The sequence below is a fragment of the Canis aureus genome, chromosome 33 (genome assembly GCF_053574225.1).
Source record: "Canis aureus isolate CA01 chromosome 33, VMU_Caureus_v.1.0, whole genome shotgun sequence".
NCBI lineage: Eukaryota > Metazoa > Chordata > Mammalia > Carnivora > Canidae > Canis > Canis aureus.
Window position 1 is genome coordinate 22,477,473 of NC_135643.1, and position 19,974 is coordinate 22,497,446.

At 39.5% G+C, this 19,974-nt stretch overlaps 1 pseudogene across 1 annotated transcript; it reads right to left on the reverse strand.

The window, feature by feature from the left end:
- Window positions 1–1,622: 1,622 nt before the first annotated feature.
- Window positions 1,623–18,519, reverse strand: LOC144303923 (TAR DNA-binding protein 43 pseudogene; annotated as a pseudogene). Its single transcript, XR_013370933.1, has 3 exons — window positions 18,211–18,519; window positions 14,778–17,568; window positions 1,623–1,819 (listed from the first exon to the last, which is right to left on the reverse strand). The product of XR_013370933.1 is annotated as a TAR DNA-binding protein 43 pseudogene (transcript).
- Between the last annotated feature and the right edge of the window lie 1,455 nt (window positions 18,520–19,974).

A 19,974-nucleotide genomic window follows, 5' to 3' on the forward strand; every position in this document is an offset into this window, starting at 1 on the left:
GAACAGAGCTGTATATCTCAAAAAGCCATTCGAGACTGAGAAGTATGCTGGTGTTAAAGAAGTGCAAATATATGCAATTAATGGGTGAACCATGGAGGAGAAGTGTTTGCTGACTCAGCCCAATATCCCGGTTCATCTGATTGATATTATTTACAGCTCTTTGGGAAAAAAAAAAAGGCCTCCTGCATGCATTGAGATGGTTTTAATGACTTGCCATCAGTCTGCATAATAAGACCGACTTTCATAGGCATTTTCCCTGTGTTCTGAGACTCTGCAGGTTTTTTTTCCCTTAACCTCTTTACATTTCTAAAACCTATGTGTTTAGTAGAGAAAGGCTCTAAATTGTGCCCACAGTGCTTGATTGGACACATAGTTTTTCCACTTTGGGTTTTAAATAGATTTGCAGATTTAGGAACCTGCAGAGGTAAAGCTGCTCTATGCCTTCCTGCATGGACTACCTACCGCCCCCTTTCCTTCTCCTTTAGCCAGATAACTCAGCACCTGCAAAACTCTCCAGGTATGTTTTCCATGCTTATTCATAGATGCAAATTCCAAATCGTATGTTTACCATTATTTTTAATATTGTTAATTACAAAAACGATATTGTGAATCCTTCATTCATAGAAATTGTAGTAGGCAAGACAAGGCTAAGAAGAAATGAGATTTATATATCTGTCTATGTATGTATGTATGTATGTATATGTATATATATTATATACATACATTATATATTATATACATATATACATTATATAATAGCTATATATTATAAATATAAACATATACATATACATATATATATATATATATAGAGAGAGAGAGAGAACCATGAAAATTATGGCATGACTAAGGAGCCTGCATGGAGTTGTCTGGGAAAGTATAGGTTAATGCCAAATACCTAAATAAATACCAAAGACTTCATATAAATAATCATACATCCTTTCTGCATAATATCAGATATCTAGATGCATGAAAATATCTGCATAATGGACTGAGGTTTCTAGATTTTATCTGACACTGATGTCATTTAGAGGTAGACCTGACTCTAAAGGGTGATATTCATTCTTGAAGGTTTCTAGTACTCTCTTCTGTGTGTGGGACCTGAGGAGCTACTGGAGAATTAGAGACTTAACTGCATTATGCACTAGGTGGTCTCTGCTTATCTACTTACCTTGGAAAGATATCACCTTGAAGAATGGATCTTAGTGATCTACTAAGTTAATTTATCACAAATTATAAACACCACTTTCAGAAAATAATTTGATAACAATTTGAATAACTTGGAAATGTATAAAAACATCTGGAGAAATTTTGTTCTGTTTCTAAAAGAAACCAAGAAAAATTTTGTGTTGTGTTACCTGGAGTCACCACTAATCATGACCACATGAATGTTTCTTAACGGATCTGATCCTTGGTACCTTCTCAAGTAATGCGGCTATAACTATATCAATTTTGGAGTTGTTATGAGGATAAGTAAGAAAATCTGTGCTAAAATGCTAAGCATAATAAGTGTTCAATAATTGGTAGCTGTGGGTTGGTATCAAATACTTGGACTTATTGATAGAGCTGTGAGATGGTATAGTACGACTGCACTCAATCACATAGTAACTGTGGCATTAGCATTTGATGCTTTTCTCTTTTATTACTTCTGAGTAAAGTAAGTTTTATTTTTAATAACTGGGACTTGAGGGTGCTCCATTCTGCAGAGTCTTCAGTTGAGAATGCTTGACTAAAGGGCTTCCCTCCTTGAGAGAGCTCAAGTTAATAGTTGATAGCTTTTCTGTTAGTCTCTGCTGCCCAAAGGAATTTTTCTCTGCTTCTAAAAAAGGTAAAAGAGACAGATGCAATGTTTTATCAGTTTGGGGAATGATTATTGAGGGTAATGCTTACTACTGCATGATTTGATTGCCAGAGACTTTGAGGAATCTAAACTTCTAAGTAGTTTCCACCTATTAGATTTTTTTCTATTTAAGTAATTATGGGGGGAGTAAATATTATATCATATATAGTTCGATTACTTGTGTCTGTATTAACTCAGGACCATGTACTGCTATATTTCAGGGACCACAAACATTCAGAACATCGGAGGCTATATTGCTAGGAAACAGACATGAATGAAATGTGTCAGGATGATTTGAACTATGGACTCCTGGACATTGATCCCAAGAATCCCAAGATGAGGGCTGGAACTTAAATTTTGAGTTCTCTTTCCTGTTAGGAGATGGTGCAGAAAAAGAAGCCTACTGTCACTCTGGAGACACCCTGTCATCAGGAAGCACCAGAAAAATAGGGTCTTCGTAAGGATCCAGTCTCAGGACAGAAACTACACTAATTTTTTTTAACGGAGAGAATTTAATGTGAGCAATTGTTAACTTGGTATTAATGAACTGAAAGTGCCAAAAACGAGCATTGTTTTGTCCCAGAGGTAGTCCCTTATCCACGGGGCTGCCTTCATGTGTGTGTGACCTCTGTCTTTGTATAAGGTCTCAAATTTAGAAGGCCCCATGAGTGATTTAAGGCTCTGCTTGAAATCCATCTTGAAATTCTTAGAAATTTTTGAGCAAGTGATCCACATCTTCATTTTTCACTGGATCCTGCAAATTATGCAGTTGGACCACCTGGAGGAAGCAGTTACCATTTTTAGGAGTAGGGAAATGAAGGGAAGAGTTCGACATTATTAAACAGAAAATCCTAGAGAAGGGGGCCTCCGAGGTGCAGGTGGTACCTGGTACTGGTATCTCTGGGTTCAGAGAAGGGAGTCTCTGAGACGGGGACTCTGAGAATGGGTGTTGGTCAGCTGGTATTGGGAGTCTTGGAAGCGGCACGACAGGACTGGTTCTAGAATCCCTGAGGTGGCCCCACGAGGCTATTCCCTGAGTTTTTGAACCTTAGACTTCTACTACTGGAAGGGATTGCCATTGCTGGGCTGAAAAGGTATTGCTCAAGAATACTAATAAAGCTACAGCCCAAGAAGGGCAGGAGACAAAGGAGATTCCGGAAGCAGACCAGAGGAGCTAATGCCCTCTCCCTCTTCCAGCCTTCCCATCTTCCCTTCATCCCCTCCTGGCAGAGTGTAACAGGCACCTAGCTGGCAAAACATCCTCTTGGACTGCAGAGTCTTAGACTCAGAGTCACAAACAAAGACAGAAAGGTGAGTGTGAAGGGAGAGCTTAGTAACTTTCACCAGCAGTAAAACACTAGGAGGCATGTACAAAGTGTCTCCAATCGCTGTCCTCCCAGCTGCTTTTGCAGAGCCCTGCTCTGTTAGGGCAGAGCTTCTGATGGCTCCATGAACCTTTGGAAGACCCGGCCAACAAGACCTTTTCAATAGACCTTACTGTGTTTGTAGCTCCACTTTGCCCTGAAAACTTTATGATAAATCCTGCAGTATATAGTTCCAGTTCAGGCTAGTTAAGTCTTCAGATAGATGCACATGTGTCAGAAAATGTGAGTAATACTTCATTGTGCAGGATAGTGACTTTCCCTCTGAGTGCTTCCTGGAAGAAACACCTGAAGGAAGAGTCAGACGTTAGGTTCCTCCCTTCATCTTTTTGCAGGTTCGCAGTTGTGTTTGCTCCCATGCCTGGATGAAATCTGATAAACATGAGGTTTGCATCTGGTACCGTCTTGCTGTGGTGGTGGTGGTGGTGGTGATGGTTCTTTTCACTGTACTCAGTTAAAGGAAGGATTATTATTTCACTTGAAGTGGAATCTTTTGCATTCAAGGATTCAAAGTTCCTCCAGGCGAGTGGGTGTGTGTGTTTGTCTCTTGCCTGCATCTCACTGTGCTCCTCTGTGGCCCGCACGCAGGCTGCTCTGGCAGCTGGAGTCCTAAGGAGCAGTTCAGCTCTAATCTGTTGAGAGAGTTCATGAAAATCAGGTTCTCTGATGCTACTTTATAAGAGTAGCCTCCTCACCACACGTTCCTTTTCCTACACTTTCTTTCCCCCCAGTACACAAGTCATGGCTTGATAGTATATTTAGCGAGGTGTAGAACCATCATTATAATTTTAGAATGTTGTCATCACCTCAAAAAGCAGCCCCTTCCTTTTGGATATCACCCTCCAATCTTTTCACCAGCCTTCATCCAGGCCTCAGTAATCACCAATCGAACTTCTATGTATCACCTTATTCTGGATATTTCATGTAAGTCTATAATTTTATTTTTTATTTGAACAAGTCCTTTGATGAAGATTGGGTACCACTTCTCCCAATATAACTCCAGTAACTCATGCCTAACAGAAGACAATGTGTTGATGTCAATATACATCTACCAAATGTTACAAACTCACTTATGAGTTCAATCATAAACAACCAGATTCTAATGCTTACTGGGGAGAGGGAAGGCCTGGGACAGAATCATTTTCTTAGGGTTCTTTGCAGAGGAAGAACAAGTGCAGTAATAGTTCATATATTTGTCATCCATCATCCATCCCAATCAAAGAGGAGCATAAGGTACCTTGTAACAGAATCTCAGACCTTGACCTTGAGTAGCTCAGCCAGGCCCAGCTGACATGCTCAGCTTGAGCTGCCACTCAGGGGACATGCAGACAGGTGGACAGGTTAACTTGATACACTTGATTTCAACATCACTGTTGGATCAAGGGCAGACATAGCAAGGATGCTGAATTCAGAGGAGTTATTGCTTACAAAATGCCAAAAGTGGGTTCTACACAAAAATATCTAAGGGAAATCAGTCTGTGAAGGGCATTTTCTTCACGAAGTGCACAATTTACCACAAAGCATGCAAGAATAAAGCTATCCTTCCTGCTGCTTTCTTGTCTATCGTTTTCACTTACCAGCAAGGATCTCCAAATTACATAGGCATGTAGAGGCTTTGGTGCACTTCTGGAGAAGGGGAGCAAAGAGACCCAGCTGCACCAGCTTCCTAAACTACTGCATTATTTTACCCTGATGGTTTTAATTAGAGAAAAATAACTGCATTGAGACCATCTGCATATTCATAATGTGGAACATATGGCTGGTTTTCAGAATTTTGAAAAAAGAAAATGCATTAATAACCATGCTTCTTTCCATTCATTTCTCACATTCCAGGTTATTTCTTTGAGAAATAATATATTTGAAAAATCTGTTTACTCTTTACATGAGCCAAATGTTCTCATTCCTTTAGGACTTGTGTGTTGTGTCTGCTACTATTGTGCATTTCAGCAACAAATGCTAAAAAGAATATGGTTGTTTATGATTGAGAATGCCCCATAAGTGAGTTCATAACACTTGGTAGATATGTATTTACATCCCACACACTGTTTTTTTTGTTAAGCATAAATTGCTGGAGTTATATTTATGGGAAAGTCTTGTTACAATTTCCTGAGAGCACGATAAGGACTCAAACCAAGACTAGTATGTGATGTGTGTGCACATGGACATGTGTGTGTGTGTGTGTGTGTGTGCGCCTGTGAACATGAGGGTGTGTATCGAAGACGGGACTAACAGTATGCACCTAGTTTTGACCAAGTGAAACAAAATCAACAATTGTGAAAATGAAAATTATTAAGTATATAGAAAGCATTTTGGACTCAATGTCATTCTGGTAAGACAGTAAATAAGATGGATTGACTTTTGAATTTTAAATTCTTAATGGAAGAAAAAGCAATCTTTATTTATATTGGAAGAAAATAGAAAAACCAATAGAACTCTGTTTTTTTTTTTTTTTTTTTTTTTTTTGGTCTGGCTTTTGGGTGGTCCCTGGATCAATAAATCCAATTCCCCTAAGATAACACACAAGAAGACAACCAAGGAACTAGAATTGGTATAGCTACCTCAATAACAAAGCAGAAAAAGGTGTAAAGAGAGGAGAAGAAACGATTAGGAAAGAAATGAAATTTGGCTCCTCTGAGACCAAGCTACCATGTTTGTAGAGCAAAGGCAAAATAAAAGAAGGGAAATAAAATTCAGATGACAGACATATATGTTGCAGAGAATTGGAGAAAACCCACTTGCTCCCTAGGAGATTGTCCCTGAAGCACTCGCCCTGAGGGCATGGGGGATCTAAGTTACTTTCAGAGCCCCACGGTGCTTTAAGGCCTCCAAGGGCTCCAGTATACAATTTCTTTCTTCTGTGTTGCCACATTCTTTCAGAGTTTAGTAAGGGGTCTTAGGCGCTTGGCTAAAACAACGTACAGCTTTTTGCCCAGTTTATAGATGAAAAAAAAAAATGAAGATATTTGGAGCAGGTATAATTTGTTAAAAAGAAAAGCCTTCAAGGCAGGGATTGAGATAACCAAACTGCTTATATTGAAATTATGCCAGAGTCTCTGTTTTGCAAAAGGAAACAGCCTGACGCTTCCATTTATTTAGTGAGGGCATTGGAGTGATCTAGTATTTCACAAAATCTACTGGGATGACTCTTAGATTGGGAATGAGCTTGCTTTTATGGGCATAGCGACTGACTCCTTTTCAAGGAATTGGCTTAATCTGAATTAATTCTGTCCTTTTCTTCCCCTTCCAGTTAGAACATCATACCTATGATTTCACCAATATCCTGTTTTGAAACAGACTTTACTAACTCAGTTCAAATGTCATAGCTCTTTGAATGGTAGAAAGAATGTCTTCTTTGTTTCCCAGATCATCTCATTTCTAGTGATGATGATACAAAGTTAATAGTTTTCTTCATATGGTTTTGAAATTCGTTTTCTATTTACTGCCTGCTGACCCTTGTGCATACCTTTATCTTGGCTATAAGCAATGTGATATAAGTAATTCTTTATGCTCTGGGAACCATATTGGTTTATTCCTCCTACTCAGGACTTTTTTTTTTTTTCCTGAGTTTTACAGCATTATGGAACTCACTTATAGCTGATAAAATTGTCCTCATTCTCTTTCAGGGAACAGAGGATACTTAGATGTAGCAATGCCATGTTTTAGCAAACTATGGACTATTTTTTTGATCACTGTGAATCTCTTTCTCTCTCTGCTTCAGCTTCATGCCAATCTAGAGCTGATAACGGAATGAAAGATCTTCATCAATATCTCTTCTTCTTTTCTTAGTGACCCATGATAAAGCATATCAATATGAAGTGACCTAAACTTTTAAAATAAATTTTACTTTTTCTTTTATTGTGGTAAAATATAGGTAACATAAAACTTACTATCTTAACCATTTTTAAGTGAACAGTTCAGCAGCATGAATACGTTCACATTGTGTGCAACCATCACCATCATCCATCTCTAGAACTTTTCATTATCCCAAGCTGAAACTTTAAACCTGTTAAATCACAACTCCCCATCTCTCCTGCCCAGTCCCTGGTCACAACTATTGTACTTTCTGTCCCTATGACTTTGACTAACGTAGGTGCTTCATATCAATGGAATTATACAATATTTGTCCTTCTATGTAAATTTTCCCTTTTTGAATGGATATTGCAGCATTAAGGAGATGACTTAGACCCCTAAAACTGATCCTTCCTTTGCCAGTTAGCAGAATATGATGGGAGATCCATGAGGGCTTCCCCTTTCGCCCCAGTGAGGATATGCTTCAGTTAAATTCATCAAAGACAAATTCATTTCACATACTACCAGACTATTAGAGTATATCACACTCAAATGAGAATACTTTTAAGTTCTTTGAGCCAAGGACATAAAAATGTTGAAATAATAAATTAACTGAAAGTATTCCCTCTTGAGTGTATGTGTGTGTGTGTGCGTGTGTGCCTGTTTGTGTGTGTGTGTACTCTTGTAAAGGAAAGGATTTTGTTGGGCAGCCCGGGTGGCTCAGCAGTTTAGTGCTGCCTTCAGCCCAGGGTGTGATCCTGGAGACCTGGGATCCATCCCACATTGGTCTCCCTGCATGGAGCCTGCTTCTCCCTCTGCCTGTGTCTCTGCCTCTCTCTCTGTGTGTCTCATGAATAAATAAATAAAACTCTTAAAAAAAAGAAAAGATTTTGCTTGGTAACATTAATAACTAATCTCCATAAGCCATGTTGAAGTTTACAAAGGACTTTTTCACAGACCCCTTCCTATGAAACAACAGCCTTGAAAAGGTTAATGTTCATTCCCACATTTAGATGCTACAGTTCAGGCTCATTGAGATTTACTCTCTTGCGTTCACAAGGCAAATGAGTGATGGTGCTGAGGCCCTAAGTGCAATCCCATTGTGTAGGCCCACATCCCCCCATCTTACTAATTACCCCCCAGTGCCACAGGAAGCCATGTCAGCGTGTGGAGTCCCAGTCTGGTGACTTATCAGCACAGGCAGTGCTCTCCTTCTTTTAGTTTGACCTTCTAAGAGAACTTTCTCTAAGTCCAACACTCTGCTACTCACTCTAAGGATCCGGCACTTGACCTATACATTGTGTAGTTTCAGGAGGGTCAGATACTTCCCATGTCTGGCAAAAAGCTTCCCCTGAGCTGCCACACTGAGGGATCAGGAGCTCTTTTCTCTCACCAAAACTGGGTCACATTACAGATAGTGAGGAGAGATAGTGTGGAACTAGTTCAGAGCGGCAGCAGACCAAGTTCTATTGCTGGCAACAAAACTGGAAAATGGCTTATGTTAAAGTCCAACATGAAATTGCAAACAATTAAAAGAATAATAAAAAAAATGCTGCCAGTGGTATTTTAAAAAACTTTCAAAATTTAAGGAACACAGTGTAGAGCATATTCATTGCTTCGTGATCTCCTGACTCTGCGTGTCTGGTCTGTGGAGGAAACACGGCAAAGGAGAGGAAATATGAAGCAGAAACCTCGCCTCTGTGCTTTCTTAACTCTTGGAGCCTCACATTCTCAGGAGAATTGTCAGAGTGGTTTTTAAATTAAAAAAAAAAAAATGTAGCTTGGCAGAGCTGTGGAGTGTTTTATTTCTTAAACTCTTGCCGGCCGCAACCATTGACAGAATCATCTTCTGCTGGTTCTGCAAAGCTGCCAAAGCAGGGAAATGTGTTCTGTTGCATGGATTCATCTCTCACTCCTTCTCATTTGCTCCTATTTTCCATGGCACTTTGATCCTTTCTCGTTTTCCACTCCAAATTGGTCCTTGTGTATCCCATGCCAATTGGCATGCTCCTATTAAAGTATTTTGCTAATAATATCCTAGCCATTCTGACCTCCCCTCCACTGTCTCTCCCATCCTATCTGGGTGTACTTAGGTGGTTGCTCTAAAGCTCACTGTTGACTCTTGCTAGTATGAGACTGCTTAGTCTTACCTTCTTTATATTATCTATAGATTTACCAAACATCTTTGTTCCAAAGAGTTCAAAAGTTTTCAAAAGTTTGTCTTTTTTTATTAGGTAACATTTTGTTTTAACAATTTGATAAAAAAGATAATCATTTAGAATTTAGGCTAATTTGGGGCAGCCCGGGTGGCTCAGCGGTTTAGCGCCACCTTCAGCCCAGGACGTGATCCTGGGGACCAGGGATCGAGTCCCACGTAGGACTCCCTGCATGGAGCCTGCTTCTCTGTCTGCCTGTGTCTCTCCTCTCTCTCTCTCTCTCTCTCTCTCTCTCTCTGCCTCTCATGAATAAATAAATGAATAAAATCTTAAAAAAAAGGAATTTAGGCTAATTTGTTAATGTTACCTATTGTGTTGAGGCTAGTTGAAATACAGTTTTTAGTTTGAAAAAGTAAATCTTATCAAGAGATCCTCTAATAGAATGGCTCAAAAGACTCTCCTCCTAGCCAGCTACACTCTACTGCGTGAGTTACTAGGCCTTTCCAGGCTTCTACTCTGCATCAGAAATAAGGAGTGGAAGATTCCATTTGCCTTCTGGCATTAAAACACAACAATTCTATGAATTTATAAAATAAAGAGCAAGCTTGGCATGTTGCCTGAGGACTCCTAGGACTCACATTTCAGATGCTTCTGGCTGTGTGTTTCTAGAAATCAATTTCCTCATTAGTTCTCTTTCAACTTATTTTGAAGTTTGGTCTCTGGATTTTTTCTGTCTCCTTTCACCCTGCAGCCAAGTTCGGCATGTTTATTTCTAGAAGTCAGCAGCTTCTATAGGTGCTTTAAAACAAAGCTATCTTAGCCACAGAGAGCTGTATGTGGCATATCAGTAAGAGAGTTTCATAGAAGAATAACTTTTAAGGCAGTGAGCTTCTGCCCTTTGTTTTCTTTTTTAGCCCACTAAACCATTGTCAGGCATAAATCTGATTTCCTTACTTTGTTTGAATTAGGTGACTTGGTTAACATGAATATTTTATCATTATACATTAACTTTATCTGGAACATGATTTTTTAAAGAGTTCTGTTTAAGTAAGAATGTTTTTATTAAGCCCTAGGCCTCGTTTTTCTATGGAAATGTGCTTTCGGTGTTATAATAGGTCTATTGGAAAACAAGATTAAAATAAAAGCACTTCATTTTGAAAGCAACTTTTCAAAAATACTATGTCTAAGGCCTTGTTAAAGTTTTTAGGCTTTTAATATTTGGTAAGGTAGGTTATAGGCTTGAGAGAACACTCATATCCACAGAGGCAGCACACCTCAGTATTTCATAAAGGAAGATGTCTAGGCCTTAAATTAGGTAGCTTTGGACTTTAATCTCATGCCGCCCCTTAGCTGAGTGATACTGGATAAGTCATTTTACCTCTTTGAGGCTTGGCTTTTGACCTGTAAGGTCAGGTCAATGCTAATCACTTCCCATAATTAGAGCTAAACACCATCTAGCTCACAGGAGGCACTGAACGAATGGTATTGCAGTGATTTTCTATTATGAGATGAGAGAGATTCCAGTTCTTCTAGCCTCAGGGTACCATGTATTATTTTTCTTTTGGACTTCTAAGAATTCATTAGGCAAAGTTGTGCAATTTAGCAATCACTTTAATCAATTTGTCTTTGAATTGTATTTACCAATGATTTCCTTCATATCTAAAACCAGCCTTTTATCATATCCTCAGCCTTAAAAATGAACTGTCAGCAAAGTGAATCAGTGATTTATTAGATTTATTTTATTTTATTATAGCTGAGCAGTGCTTCTCTGCTTCTGGTATATAGTTGAAATCTCCTTTATGTATGTATATATTATGTATGTTTGTATGTATGTATGTATGTATGTATTCAGGAGAGACACAGAGAGAGAGAGAGAGGCAGAGACACAGGCTGATGGAGAAGCAGGCTCCATGCAGGGAGCCCCACGTGGGACTCGATCCCGGGTCTTCAGGATCACACCCTGGGCTGAAGGTGGCGCTAAACTGCTGAGCCACCTGAGCTACCCGAAATCTCCATTATTTAAGTCCATTTGCTTCTCTACTGGTTTTCTGATTTGAATCATGAACCTTTCTCTATTTCTCCCTTCTTCCCTCCTTTGTGCTTTTCTTTATTTTTTTTTAATAATAAATTTATTTTTTATTGGTGTTCAATTTGCCAACATACAGAATAACACTCGGTGCTCATCCCGTCAAGTGCCCCCCTCAGTGCCAATCACCCATTCACCCCTTTGTGCTTTTCTTTCTTCCTTTCATTCAACATGTATTTCCTGAGGGTCTGTTCTGGCCTGACATTGTTCTAGGTCCCAGGGATAGAGCAATAAGCAAACCAGGAGGTTCTTCTTCAAGTGTGATGCTCTGAGAAGACCACTCTGAGAGGGTAACATTCAGGCTGAGCAGCCTTTGTAATATGACATTTGTTTTATTATTCTGTTACCTTTACCCAGAGGCTTTGGGAATGCTCCTACTTCTTGAGCCTTGTCTCAATCAATCTTTGAGGTTATATTTTCTGGACATACACAGCTACTTGGCTTTGTCTTAACCTCATCATGAATTGTATTTGACTGTTTACCAAAAATACTTGAGAAGTCATATATGCCAAGGGTAGCCCTACCCACTTTTTCCTATAAACCCTTCCACTTGAACTTTTCAACATGGACTGAGAAGCCATTGGCGGATGGATGTGGTGGTTAATTTTATGTGTCAACATGACTGTACCATAGAGTGTTCATATATCTAGTTAAACATTAATTCTGTGTGTGTCTATAAGAATGTTTCTGGATGAGATTAGCATTTGAATCTAGAGACTGAGAAAGCAGATTGCTCTTCCTAATATGGGTGTCATCTAAGCCATTGAGGACCTGGATAAAGTAAAAAGGTAGAGGAAGAATGCATTTTCTCTCTGCCTAACTGCTTGAGCAGGCATATTTGCCTTCTCCTGTCCTCAGACTGGAACTTATATCATTCTCAGGCCTTTGGACTTGTCCTGAAATTATACCACTGGCTTTTCTGGACCTTCAGCTTGCAGGCAGATCAGACTCAATTTTCTCTCTCTTTCTTCTCTCTCTCTCTTTCAAATGTGTACCTGTACAAATTATATCTCTATCTATCTATCTATCTATCTATCTATCTATCTATCTATCCATCTTACCAGCTCCCTTTCTGCCACAGAGATGGTAATATGACCCAGATTTGAACAATTCTGGTACCTTACATACTATGCCTTCACCACCTGATAAAATCCTATGAAATAGATATTACTATAATGTACAGATGTGGAAAAAGGGTCAAGGACATTATGTAAGCTTCTCAAGGTCATCAGCTAATAAGAGATCAGGCCCAAGTGCAATGCCCATGTTCTCCCCACTGTTCTATGTTACCATCTGTATCATAATGCTGCTTTGGAGAACACAACTTACTTTAAATCCTATGACTAAGACAATTAGCAGTGCTTCTTTTCTAGCTCCTTGATACCTTGTACACACTTAGCCAGAGGTCCCATTAACAGAAAGATGAAGTTAAACCAAATACTCATGAAAAAATGAACATGAACAAATTTCAAACAGTATAACTTTATTAACATAAAAGGGGGATTATAAAGCATGGCAATGGCCATATTTTAGTTTTGTTTGCTTAATATCTCTTCCTTTAGGAAATTATCCTACTCCCCTTGTGGTTCTGGAATCAACTCATTTGGCATCCAAGTGCCAGCACCCCTAGCTCCCTTCCTGCCATAGTGATGAAAATGTGACTTGGGTTTGGACAATTCTTTATCCTTGGCTAAATGATGCCTCTGAAGAGTAAAGTCATGACTCAAGGGAGGCCAAAGAAAATCTTTTTCAGGCCTGATATATAGATGTCAGGAAAGGAAACTTCATTTTTGTTGAAGGACGTATATTTCTACTGACAGTGATCATTTTTCTGAAACATAAAGTCTGCAATATAATATATACATATATACACATGTACATAGAATATATATACACACACATATATAATCTTTTCCTGTCTCTCTCTTTCTCTGGCTACCGACCCAAACAAATTCTGATTAATAAGGGCATTTCAAGAGGCCATAACAAAGAAGGGGAATTGAGAAGTTCTATCCTGATCTAATGAGAAAAAATGAGGGCCAAAGAGTCTAAATACATGCCTAGATTCATGGATCCATGGTTAAATTTTAAATCAGCATTCACGATTCTTATTTGTTGTTATTTCTATCAAACTACATTGCCTCAATCTTTCAGAGGTCCACCAAGTTTGCCTGAATTGATAGGAGAGGTAGCAAGCATTTACCATATTCAGGGAGCCATGCTAAGTGTTGCAAGCAAAAGACAATCACTGGTCTCATGGAGTTTAAGACAAACCATAAAATTTGTTCTGGTGCCTGTTCTGTTCCAGGAATTACCAGGGCCCAAGATAGAATCTAACAATGTGGTTTAATGCATAAATTTTAAGTCAATGATTTTGTTTGTTTATTCATTCTTGATGAGGATGGGATGTTATTACAGGAGGCCAGGCATCACTGAGAGCCTACCATGTATCAGGTGTTATTCTGGAAAGTAAAATGTAGTGCTGATGATACTGAATTTGATTCCTGCTTTCATGTAGATTACATTCTTGCCTAAAGGCAGAGATTATGTTTCTAAACACATAGTTATTTACATAAATGAATAAATAGCAAAAGTACTTACATTGTATTTGCATATGTTGGAACGATCCTGTGAGCTAGTCCATGTTCCAACACTTAAGACGCCTCCCTTTACCAAGTGGTTATAAGGCTTGGCAACATCATCTGATTCTCAGTCAGCAAGAATCCAACAAAACCTGCATGATTGCTGTTCTTTGTTGTTATGCTGATATCCGCATTAGCAGTGGCAGTTCTGCATTCTTATCCTTTAGTATCCAAAGTATTTTGGAAACCACTGCTCAGATGACCACTCAGTTGTCCACGGTGACCCTAACTTGTATCTAAGTCAATCCTTTTCTCTTCCGTGCCAGCTGTTAGGCTATAGAAAAGGAGGCACAAAAAATTTATGGACTTCACACCTACGTAGCATATTTCTACTGAGGAATTCAAGGCACTCTGGATTTTTTATTACTTTTAATTTAAAATAATCCTGAACTTTAAGATGGAAGAGGTAGTTTTCTTGCCTACTAAATGGAGAAGCCTGAGCACAGGATACCTTATCTCATGCTATAGCTCTATTCCTGAAAAATGGCACCAAACCTGGATGCTTACGAATCAAGCAGGTGACAGTGATGATATAGCTTATGAAGTAAAGAAATCCTGGAGTGGAAATACTGTTAAAACATACCATTTCTCCATTTATTTTTTAATTAGAAATTCAGCTTTATGTACATTTGGCCTAAGGAAATATGGCCTGCCTAAACTACATTCTTTGGACTAGAATTGTTAGTAGCAGCTTAGGTCTGAGGTTCCTTGGTTCCTTATTGAGATGTCAATGGCAAATGACCTTTCATTTATCTATAAAAAAACTAAAGCTTCTCAGTCTGGCCAAGAAGATTTTCCAAAACCAGAGCATCATCTATATTTACAATCTTATTTTTTGAGTATTGACTTTTTTATATAAATAAATGTATAAAATACGTATACCATTAGTTCTGCAGGTCTCCATTCAGCAGGTTGGCAAGTAGTATTGAAAAGCTGTGGGCTCAGCGCTACTCTTATTCTCTCCATCAATAAGTACCAAGTTTGGCAGGTGTATAAGAAACATCACTCTTCTGGAATAAGAATTATTCTGTTCTTCTGAGCCTTAAGTGCCTGGTGTGGGTCCCTTGGTGCCCGGGTGTTCACAGACATCTGTTTCTTCATGCCCCTTGAGAATTTGCCCTGCATTTTCTTGTTGCACTGGAGCCAATTACAACCCAACCTTTTTCAGCCAATGTCTTCTCCCTGGTCTTTGGGTCTTGCTCCTTCTATTTGTGATTTGCCCTGATAACCTTTCTCAATTTTGTGCCTCAAAATTCATCCTAGAAACATACAGCTTCTTGTTTATACATTTTTCTTGTCTTTAGAACTTTGCTCACATTGCACTTTTGCCTGGAATGTCTTAGCCAATCAAACTTCTGCATCTTGGAAGATCCAAGTCAGATGTCAATTCATCCAGGATCACTTTCTCAGTCCATAGACTTGGTAAATTTTCTTTTATTCTTCCACAGTAAACCAAATTGCAATTTACTGTTTTTCATTATGTAAATCAGTTTTACTTAATAATTTTCAGCATGGGAAACTCTTATAAAAAGGATCCAAGCACAGGACACAGGGCTACATCAAACAGCATTCTTTAGAACTTCCACCCTTCTTTGTGACACCCCCAAGCTCCCTGGTGATCTCTGTTTCCAAGTACTCCTGCAAAGCACAGCACAAGCTCAGTTCTTGTTCTCAACCCACTGGCTTCAGTTCACATGACCACACTTGCAGCGCAGTAACAGAAAAGAACACACACCATACAGCATTCATAGTGGTTGACAAAGGGGTAAGGGGAATGCAAGCATCCTTTTACTTAACACATTCAATTAATGGGGCTTATCTAAAAACAAAACTCAGGTACAGTCTTCCAACAAATGTGGATGTCCTTCAAATACAAAAAAACGGTTATACATTATTTGCTGTCTTTTCTGTCTGCATGCTCTCTCACCAAAGCCACAGGATTGAGAGACACATCTTGCCAAGTTGAAAAATATCCATTATGCACCACCAAGTCTCTGCACGGACTTTTTCCTGTTCTTGCTCATACTTGCCTTTCATGCCTTGTCACCACCATCAATCCCACATAAAATTTCAAAAGTTCAAACAGCCTACTGGTTCCATATCACAGGCCTGTGTTCATAGGATTGGTACAACTCCATGAAATAAAGAGTGGCAGATAAAAACGGGACACCCGCTGTCAAAAATGTAGCTTCTGTAGCATGCTGACGAATCCTTGAATGAGAAAGCATGTAGACAGAAATATTCCTATGGCAGACTATTCACAGCTCTACTTTCAATGAAGTGCTTCTTCCATAAACATTTGAAATGAGATGAACTGCAGAGATTAAATGAAGGCTTCATATTTCATTTTTGCATATGAAGGGAAGCAAGTGTTAAAAACAAAGTAAAAATAAAAGAACTAAACCCTGTGACGCCATGATCTCCAAAAAAAGGAGATTTGTCCTAAGGAAAAAATGCATCTGGTGGGGTTAAATTAAGTCAAGGAGAAAAGATAGGGTGCCTGGCGGCTCAGTTGGTTAAGCATCTGACTCTTGATTTTGGCTCAGGTCATGGCTCAGGTCTTGAGCTCAGTATCATGAGATTGAGCTCCCCATCAGCTCTGCGCTCAGCTGGGAGTCCGCTTGAGATTCCCACTCTCCCTCTCCCTCTGCCCCTCCCCCTGCTTGCACACATGCTTGTACACACATTCTCTCTCTCTGTCTCTCTCTCTCTCAAATAAATAAATAAACACAATCTTTAAAAAAAAAAGATCAGGAGAAAGAATGTAGTTTTAACCAATGGTTTCCATATTACAGGAGAAACCTTTTGATATCAGTTGTAGTGTGTTGTTTTTTACCTATCAGGCAAACAGCAGTTCACTTTTAAACACTCAATATTTCTACCCTCTATGTAACAAGACTTATAGAATTCCTTTAGTTTTTCCTTTTTCTAAGGAGAAAGGTAAAAAATACTCCTGAATGTATGCCACACCGAACAAACCAATTTTGAAAATTCTTTGTACATATGCATTTTACTATATACTTACCACGTGTTTAGAAAAATTTGAATTCCCAGCAGTCTATACCAACTCCACTGCCTGTATTCCCCAGCCGGAAGATTTAGAATACACACTTGAGCCAAAGCCTCTATGAAAACCACTGCCTGATCTTGCATTTGATGCGGATCCCCAACCCATTGCTGCACCTGAGTTAGAATGGCTGTAGGAACTATTTCCAGAACCAAAGGCCCGATTTGGCTCCCTCTGCATGTTGCCTTGGATTTGGTTATTACCACTTGGCCCTGGCTGGCTCTGCTGACTGGCTAACATGTCCATGAAGCCCCAGCTGTTGTGCAGTGCTGCATGGGCTGCAGCCGGATTTACGCTAAAAGCCCCGAAGTTCACCCCTCCCTGACATTACTACTTTGATTGTTTCCCAAATGAGCTCCACCCCTTCTACTACAAAATCCACCTTGATTCCCAAAGCCTCCTGGATTACCACCAAATCTTCCACTTCTGTCTATTATTATTGTGCTTAGGCTCATCATTTGATATATGAATGCCGATTCCTTTAAGGATCAGGTCCTCTCCACCGAGACACTGGGCAACTCGATCATCTGCAAATGTAACAAAGGCAGAGGACCTGAATGGTTTGGGAATAAAGACATCGACCACCTCCCTCTTCTGGCAAATTGCCTGTTTTTTGTTTTTTTAGGTTAACACTTTTACATTTATTTCAACTTTAATAGAAATAGATTTATGGAAATATAAATAATTCTAATCCTTATCTTAATATAAAGCAAATAGGATACAATTTTTGAAGTGTTATTTTAAACCCATTACCATAAGATTTTTGCCCATTAATTACATTTCATACCAAAGGGGGAGGGGTGCTGAGAGGAGGGAGGTAGTAATAAGAGGGAAGGATTACAAAGGAGGGAACACCAAAAAGTCTGGCAGTGACAGATATTGTTCACTACCTTGATTGCAGTGATGGTTTCACAGAAGTCAAAACTTACCAAATTATATGCTTTAAATGTGGTTTATATCAATTTATACTTTAATAAGGTGCATTGTAAAAAATAACCTGCTGCAGAGAAGCTGAGTATGAAGCAGTCCAAAGTACTATTTTTTTTTTTTTAAGACATCCAGGCCTATTTCTGAGTTCAACAAATCTACACTAGATGTGCAATTTAACTAGTTTCTGTACTTTATGAGCTCCCTTTCAACCCATATGGCCCAGCTCTTTACCAGCTACCCATTAGAGAGCGATTTTGCTAAGCTTTAATGGTTCTATTGAAATACATTTGTATGGATCCTCCCACTCAGTAACCAAACTTGTTGATGCTATCATTTAATAAGTAAATCATTGGCAGTCATGTCCTCGGTACTACGACACGCAACAAACATCCTCCTGCTTCTCAGAGGCTCATTTGGACTTTGCTTAGAATTAGGAAGTTTACAGTGACACCATTGTCCATCTATCATATGTTGCTGTGATGTTACTCTCACCTGAGTTTCATATTCCATAAAGTGAACAGAGCCAAACTGCCTTGAACAACTAGTTTTAGTATCTTTCTTGATCTGATCCACAAGAACGTCTCCAAAGGTATTAAAATATTCTTTGCTGGTCTCTGTGGTCTGCATTCATTTATTTCTAGATAAATTTCCCATCTTCATAGACCCATTGTTGAATGCCCAGCAGGCCCTGAAGTCAGAGACACGCAAATAGAAAGATAAACCTCCAAATGCTAGAGATGTTCCCATCTTTGTACCCACTTTTATATTGTGTCTTCCTGGAATGCTCTCCACTGACTTCTCTATTTAATTAAACCTTACAAATTCAAATTTTATTTCAGGTTCTGTTTTCTTTGTGAAGTTTCTTTAACCACCTACTCTTATAGTAATCACTTCTCCTTTGCATTCTTCTTAGTTTATAGACTCCCAAACTGGCTCTTCTCTTTCTTTTGTGTTGTCAGTTTTTTTCTACATACCTATGCTGTCTTCTCAGTAGGATTGTCAGCTTCCTCAGAGTGGGTGTTTTAACTTGGAAATGCCTAGGGCAGCCTGGGTGGCTCAGCGGTTTAGCGCTGCCTTCGGCCCAGGGCACAATCCCGGAGACCTGGGATTGAGTCCCACATTGGGCTCCCTACATGGAGCCGGCTTCTCCCTCTGCCTGTGTACCTGCCCCCCCCCCCCCCCTCTCAATCCCTCTCTCTGTCTCTCATGAATGAATAAATAAATAAAATCTTTAAAAAAAACCTTGGGAATACCTAAATTCAGAAAATGTGGGGACCTCAGTGACATGGACCACAAGAGAGCAGAGGGTGGGAATGGCAGAATGAGGTCAGAGATGGAGGGGAAGAAGTTGATCTGTCTGTAGAGGGCTTTCAGGGGCTTTAGGGGGGCTGGCCAGTGCTCTAGGTCTCAGCCACATGGGGAGATCAGAGGTGGTTCATGCCAATGCTGGGATCAAAGAGTCCAATCCGCTGTGTGGAGTGGGATGATGTGAGGGGACTCTGGGCAGTAGGATTGTATTGTGGCCCCAGTTAAAAAGCTCTCCTAAAAGGAAGCCAACCAGGCTGTAGGAACAGGGAAGACTCTGGTAAAATGTGGATAGAGTGCCAAGAAAGGGCCCCTGAACAGTAGGAAATGGGTTTGGGCTAGCAGGTTGAGGCAGGTGAGGTAAGGGGAGGAGGAGGAGGAGAAAGAGAGAGAAAAGGAGGAGAGGAGATAGGAAAGGGAAATGAGGAGAAGGTAGAGAGGCTAGCAGTGAGAGAGAAGGGAGAAATAGTCAAAGAGAAGAGAAGAAAAAGAGAAGAGGAGGCAAATGGAAGTAAAAGAGAGGAAAGAAGGAAAAAGATAAAAAAGATTAGAAGGGGGAAAGCAAAGGGGGTGGGAAGAAGGGGAAAAGCAAAGAGGGGAGAAGGAAATGGGAGGGCTTATCCTTGCACAACATCTGCCTAAACAAAGTCCAACCTAACAGTCATGCTAGGAGAGTGGGTCAAATTACACTATATCTCTTTAGAATCACTATCAACATTTACCTCCCACATAGAGACTTTGACATCTGCCATTTTTGGAGAGTGTGAATAAAAACAT